This window comes from Cynocephalus volans, chromosome 7 (genome assembly GCF_027409185.1).
Source record: "Cynocephalus volans isolate mCynVol1 chromosome 7, mCynVol1.pri, whole genome shotgun sequence".
Classification (NCBI taxonomy): Eukaryota; Metazoa; Chordata; class Mammalia; order Dermoptera; family Cynocephalidae; genus Cynocephalus; species Cynocephalus volans.
In genome coordinates, this window is record NC_084466.1 from 121,356,789 (window position 1) to 121,364,519 (window position 7,731).

Here is a 7,731-nt window from a genome sequence, read left to right on the forward strand (position 1 = left end):
AAATGAGTGTTTAGGAAATGCAAGCCAGTTCAATAGGAGAAATTCGGCTCAATAGGAGAAATTGACAGAGATGTGCAACAGAGGAGATGGAGCACTGAGAAAGAGAAACCAAGACCCACTTCTTTTGCTCATCAGCTTTGCCAGCTCCCTGGTAGTCTAAGTACAAAATGCAGCATTTGTGCAGGTCTGCCTGTAGATATAATGGCATGACATACAGTATTGGGAATTGATTTTGCGTAATTCTTTATGTGCAAAGAGTAGGAAAAAATGATTTTTAATTTTATAATATTATACATTCTTGTAAAATGATTCTGGCAATCCTGAATAGTTGAAGGGAAAAAAAGCAGAAAAAAGTACCCAAATCCCACCTACTGGAAATAAGCATTGTTAATACATGTTGGATATCATTGCAGAAAATGTCTGTCTAGGTAGATATACACAGATATACACATAAATGTGTACACACACACATATATACATACACTCATACATATATCAAGCACATACACCCCTCTCTCGGAATATACACATGCATATATATTTACACACATATATACCACACACACAAAAGTAGGCACAGATAGATAAATAGAAGGATGTGTATATAGAAATACAAAGATTAGGTAGATGGATATGTGACAGACTTTTACAAAGTAGACTTATACTACTTTCTATTTTTAATAAAAATATTTCAAAAATAAATAGTCACACAGTGAAGTCACATTATTTAAGCATTTACTTAACTTATAGATATACAGTCAGACACTAAGATAAAAAGAGAGAGAGACAGAGGAAAAGTAAAAATTTATATAGTGCAGATAATTAAAGTTACATTCCCCTCACACAGTGAGCATGAGCGAGATCTCCATATGTTGTTCCTCATTCACTTTCAATGACAGTGCATCTCTTATAGTGCAAGCATCTCATTGCACTGAATATGGGCTTTGGTATTTAAAAATAAATATTCTTTTCATAATATGGCCACAAAGACAAACTTATTACTTTACCTAGTATTCAACTGAGAAAACAGTGATCTCCTCCAAAGCTGTACTGTACTGAACTTTCTCAACTAAAATGACCTTCATCACCATGTACTTTTTCAAATTTTCAAAGAAAATTTTGACTATTAATATTTTTACTATTAACATTTTGACTAATATTAAAATTTTGACTGTGTAATCTTCACATTATGGGGTCACTTTAAAGCCTATATCTTGAGCAAGATGTAGTTTTTCACTGTAGATTTTTTTAAAATTACCAGAAGGTACTGAAGAGTAACTGAAAAGTTACTAAATCTCAAATTAATATTCATTTACAAGAGATTTCATTCATGAAAACTCCCCAAAACAAAAGACATAGTATTTTTTTTAACTGTGCAAAGAAAAAATTCTTTTTTAATTACTTTTTTTTTTCTTTTTTTTTTTCTTTTTTTCTTTTTTTTAAGTTTTATTTTGTCGATATACATTGTGGCTGATTATTGCTCCCCATCACCAAAACCTCCCTCCCTTCTCCCTCCCCCCCCCCAACAATGTCCTTTCTGTTTGCTTGTCGTATCAACTTCAAGTAGTTGTGGTTGTTATATCTTCTTCCCCCCACCCCGGTTTGTGTGTGTGTGTGTGTGTGTGTGTGTGTGTGTGTGTGTATGTGTGAATTTATATATTAATTTTTAGCTCCCACCAATAAGTGAGAACATGTGGTATTTCTCTTTCTGTGCCTGACTTGTTTCACTTAATATAATTCTCTCAAGGTCCATCCAAGTTGTTGCAAATGGCAAGGAAGATATACAAATGGCCAACAGACATATGAAAAAATGCTCAACATCACTCAGCATCCGGGAAATGCAAATCAAAACCACACTGAGATACCATCTAACCCCAGTTAGGATGGCTAAAATCCAAAAGACTCTGAACGATAAATGCTGGCGAGGTTGCGGAGAAAAAGGAACTCTCATACATTGTTGATGGGACTGCAAAATGGTGCAGCCTCTATGGAAAATGGTATGGAGGTTCCTCAAACAATTGCAGATAGATCTACCATACAACCCAGCTATCCCACTGTTGGGAATATACCCAGAGGAATGGAAATCATCAAGTTGAAGGTATACCTGTTCCCCAATGTTCATCGCAGCACTCTTTACAATAGCCAAGAGTTGGAACCAGCCCAAATGTCCATCATCAGATGAGTGGATACGGAAAGTGTGGTACATCTACATAATGGAATACTATTCAGCTATAAAAACGAATGAAATACTGCCATTTGCAACAACATGGATGGACCTTGAGAATTATATTAAGTGAAACAAGTGAGGCACAGAAAGAGAAATACCACATGTTCTCACTTATTGGTGGGAGCTAAAAATTAATATATAAATTCACACACACACACACACACACACAATTATTTTAAGTTTAATTAATATTTATTAATAACCCACTTTGAAAGATATGGAAGTTAACACTTATACTTCCTTCCACCATCCCTCCATCAATTTCCACTCATCCTTAGTTATATAATAATTTTACATTTCCAAGGTTTGCAGCATTGCAGTCTGTTCTATAGTCATAATTCTCTGTTGTTGTTTGGGCTCTATTTCTGTGGGTTTCACCACTATCCCACACATTATGACAACATCAGTCCTCTCTTGATGTCTGAATATTGTCATCAAGTAGCTTCTTCAAGATTTGCTCACGGAGACCACAATATTTAGAACGTCTGTTTTATAACTTCCTACTTGAATAACCAAGCTACTGAGATGTTAGTAGCTACCACTCCATCGTCTATTAAGAAGCCCAGGGCCAAACATAATTTTGCCTTGTATAAGATTTCATTTTCTGACCATTAAATTTTTCTTATCCCTAAAATTCATTAATATATATCCTAGTGTCAATTATTCTAATGAAGTTTTTTTTTTTTTCTTTCTAGGATAAATTGTCTTTTTAGCTGCAATTTTATTTAGTTCAGCAAAGTTGTCTTCTATTATATTTTTGTTCAATACTTCCCCCCTATATCTAGAGTTACACAGTAGGCATGCAATAAATATCCCTTGAATGCATATATATTTTTGAATATGTTTTCTGCTCCATTTATTCTGTTCTCTTCTTCAGGAAATCAATTACACTTAACATTGACTATGTTTTCTCTCTCTTCCAGTTTGGCCACTTCCTTGTGATCTTTTAAGTATCTTCAACTTTTCCATTTTGTTTTTGTAATTCCTCACGCCTGTCTAGCTGTGTTTTCAGCACTTACATTATTCTTGTTGTTTCAAAAGTATGTTTCTTCTCTGCACTGACTTCATTTTCTTGCAGCTTTTCCCTAAGTTCTACTGACAAACTATTTATTTCCTGCAAGATGTATTATATTTTCTTCTCAGAACCCTTTGAGCTCTCTTTTAGAGAAAACATTGTAATTTCTTTGAAAATATACAGATTTTTCTGCCTGAACTCTTTCTGTGCTTTAGGGTAGTATTTGTGATATATTTTTAAATCTACTTATTTAAAAATGAAAACAGTGATTCTTCTTTAAGTGGGGCCAACTATTAGCTAAGAAATAATGTGGGAGGGAAAGATTATCTAAGGCCATTCACAATGTAAATTTAGGTTTATTGTTGTGGGCAGTCTCACCAAGTCTGCCACTACCTACGCAGTGGGCTAGAAGCTCTTGTTTAAATGTTAAGCTAACAATTTTAATCAGAATAAAAGGAAACAGCCATCTGGACACCTTTATCTACCTCGCAACGGTGCTCATCTCTGACATTCCTTCCTAATAAAACATATAAATAAAAAGAGATTATAATATACATAGCCCCTGTTGTGGACCTATCACTCCCAGAAACAGACAGATCCCTGTCTTTTTCCAGCCTTCCATAGGCGTGAAAATTCATGGAGGTAACACTTCTACTCAGTGTTGTTTAGCATCACTGTGGAATACTTTCTTCTCCCCAGAGAAATACTGAAATGGTAATGAAGACAGTGGGTGAATAAAAAGCCCAGGGATAAACAGGGCAAAATTAGGAACAAAAGATGTATATCTGAAGGGCATGCTTGGGAGGGAGAGAAAGGGGATGACACATAGAATTATTCAGGAGGCAGAGTTAAGTGTATAAGAAATTCTAATATTGGGATTTAGAGTCTGAGATGGCAGAGATTCAGAACCGATCTGTGCCACCAGTCGGACGATCAATTAAGCTCTGATTACCTGCATTCATCTTCCTGACTCGCATCTCCAGTACCTACACAGAAAAGCCAAAAGCAGAACAAGGATTCAAATCACAACCTTGACTGCTCTGCTCCTTCCCCAGTGCCTCCCCTTGCTGTTCCTAAAGAGCTAGGAATTGGGAGGCCACAGTGGATTCAGGCCAGGAGCAAGGAGCGTGGCAAGGGCAATTTGATGCAGTAGAGAGCAAGAGCAAGGCTGCTATCTGCCACACGGCAAGTTCACAGGTGGGGGACCTAATGGTTTGCCCAGGAAGGTTTAATGTATCTGACAATCAAGACTTTTCTACATAGTAAGCAGGTAATCACGGCTTCCCTGCATGCCTTCATGCTGATGCTAATCAGATGGATCTTAGACAATAAATACAGTCTCAGTGAGGTTTCTCTTTTAGAGACGCCATCCTTGCCATTGAAAACATTAAACTCGGTCTCCACAGGCACATTCCTCACCTAGTGAACTGAGTCCTGCCGCAGCCATAGATATCCTACAAATGTTAAGCATTGCAGGATGGGTCTGCAGATCTGAGGGAAATTTGCATGCTTCTGACTCATGTTCCTCCCTCCTTGGATGAAGAATACAGTTTGGGGCAGAAATGCCTCAGAGATTGCAGGCTGGAGTTGTGGTCATTTTTCCTTGAATATGAAGAGGTTTTTCTTTTTTCTGTTTTTCATTCTTTTTTTATTGCTTTTGATATGTTTAAGAGGAGTGAAAATGCTTTTACAAGGACATATATTTAGCAAACTTTTATTGCAACAAACCTTGATTGCAATTCACAGGATGTATGGTGTTTTAGAGCTTTGAATCTCAAGTCAGTTTAGATCCTGCTTCATACTCTTGTTTCTCTCCAGGTCATATAAATCTTCCACCTTTTAAATCCTGCCTCTCTCACTCAGGAGATCTTGCACTAGTGGTTTAATCTCTCCATGCCTCAGTTTTCCCATATGAAAAAAAAAATGGAGATAATAGGATCTTACTGATAAACTTATTTTCAAATTTAAATAAACTAACTCATTTTAAACATTAAGCATATCGTAGGAGCAAAAAAAAATGCTACTTACTATTATCATAATTTTTTCTTTACCATTCCCTTTTGTTAGAAAGTGCCTGTTTAAGAAAATAATAAAATATTGGTTGATTTGCCATACCTAAATCTAGGCAGACCCTATTAATCATCTAGTGTTTATAGTTATGTTCAAGTAAGAAAATATAGCATCCTCTTCCTCATAGGGAAAGATATGCAACACTTTCCTGTACTTCTAGCCCACAAATACATCAGTGGGATGTAGTACCAACCCTTTATAAAAGAATGGCGCTTCACATGGCAGTAGCATATTCATTATCAATGTTGATGCTTCAGTAACACTCTGAAGCAGGCATCTATCATTCCTGTTATGTAGATAGGAAACAGAAGTGACCTGTCCAAGATCTCATAGTAAAGGTTTCAACCTAGAACTTCTCTCTTCCTGTCCTCTCTATGACACATGAGCCCTCATAAGAAGAGAGCAGAGGTTATGAGGGAACATAAGTCATCCTCTGCCCTGCCTAAGGTACTAGAAGGAATAAAACACCAAAATACACAGAGCTGACACCCTCTCCTCTTTATAACCATGCACCTTAAAAGGGCTTAGAATGGCTTAATGGAAATGTTCTCAAATCCTGTATGGAATAAGGCAAGTTAGGAAAAAAGGAAGAGAGAGAAGGAGAGAGGAAGGAAGGGGGCAAAAGCCTACTTCTGTCATAAGAACACTGATAGTTGATCTTAGGTTTTCACAGACATGAATGAAATGATTTAAGAATTTTATTTCTTATAATTTCTGTGGAACATACTTATAGCCAAACCTGACATTATCAATTGATTTCAAATTTAACTTCTCTTGGTATCTGAAAAAAGAGATGAGGCTTGAAGAGATGACAGGAAGAGACAGAAATGTAAGCCTACAGATTGCTCAATGTCAGGCTATCACTGGGAACTGAGAGCTGTTTCACTAAGGGTAGCAGCTGAGACTGGCTAGGGCCGTACTGCTAATAAGTTAAAGAAATAGCTTTGTAACTGACCTCTCATACTTGGACTCCAAAAATCTTGACATCTATGATAGGTCGAGTGTCCACCTAGTACAGATATGTCTGTCACAATAAATGAAAGAGTGCCTTAACACATGACTTTATGAAGACACCAACAACTTAATGAGAATGACTGATTCAGGTTATAACGAGATCCACATACAGTTTTGCAATAGTTAACTAAAGCTCACAGACATGCAGAAGATATTTAAATGGGATTCCCCCCAAAAAGATGCTCTCTCTAACTCTTCTACCTCTGTTTGGTCCATGTTTCTGTTCTGATTCATTTTAAAGCAGAGAGGAAGATTTCATTTCTTAGCTTTCAGGCAAGAATCCTAACTCCCAGGTTGTTTGAGTTGAAAACAGTATATCACTATTATACCCTCCAAGGGAGTCAGCACTTTAAATGTGACACTGTCTGCTAATCATACTATTAATTAGGAAGGCAGAACTTCTTAAGAGATGAAAACACAATAACGGTTCCCAGTAAGGAGAGAAGATGGTTTCTTTCTCCAGGCCTCCAGACTAGAACAGTTACAGTTGGCTGAGTAAGAAGTAGCTTGGGGGCCACAGTAGTCTATCGTCTCTCAGCCCAGGCTGCAGTCACAGGAATGATATACTTGCCCAGACCCTACCCAGAGCACACTGTTCCTTGGAGTCTCCTACAGCTGAGCAACACACCAGAGTCCCTTGCACACTTACAGCATCATCTCAATCAGCCCTTTTAGGGCCCTTCCAACACTTCCAGTCCTTCCAGGACCCTGTGGACAATGGGATAAATCAACCACTGAAAAAGAAAAAGACAGGATCCTCCACCAGCAGCCAAGGGTTTGCGTGTAGATCCATCCTGAAGCATCACATATTAGCATTTCGAGCAGGTTGCTGCTACTTTGCCCAGTCAGGAGGGTGCTGGCATCCATGACAGCTCCTTCTGAAATTGGCACTGACATCTTTACTGTCCCCCACACTACCCATCATTGCCCCATGCATCGCCTACCCCCCAATTCCTGATTTTGCAGCCACAAACCTCTCCAGAAAAGTACAAGAGATTCCATCTTACACTAAAGCTGAGGAGCCCTATAATAGAAATTAAAAATGAGAGTTGTCCTTTATGCAAACAGTGGATTCTTGAAGTCACTCCCTTTGAGCACAGTGCCTAGACTCATGGTACCTAACGCCAGATGATATCTATTTAGAATAATGTAAAACCAAGGTAGCATTTTGGGGGGCTTACTATATGCCCTGCATAGCCTAAGTGTTTTATATATATTAGCTGACTTAATCCTTAAAACACTCCTAAGAGACTGGTATTATTGTTATCCATATGCTACCGCTGAGGAAGCTAGGCACAGAGAGACTAAACACGTTGCCCAGGCTCACAGCCAGTAAGTGGCTGGGCAGGATCCAGCCTAGGTCTGTCTGACACCATGCCTGTGCCCTTTCCAACACTGTTTCTCT

At 37.9% G+C, this 7,731-nt stretch overlaps 1 pseudogene; it reads right to left on the minus strand.

The window, feature by feature from the left end:
- Positions 1 to 7,223, minus strand: part of LOC134381756 (uncharacterized) — a 67,095-nt pseudogene extending 59,872 nt beyond the window's left edge.
- Between the last annotated feature and the right edge of the window lie 508 nt (positions 7,224 to 7,731).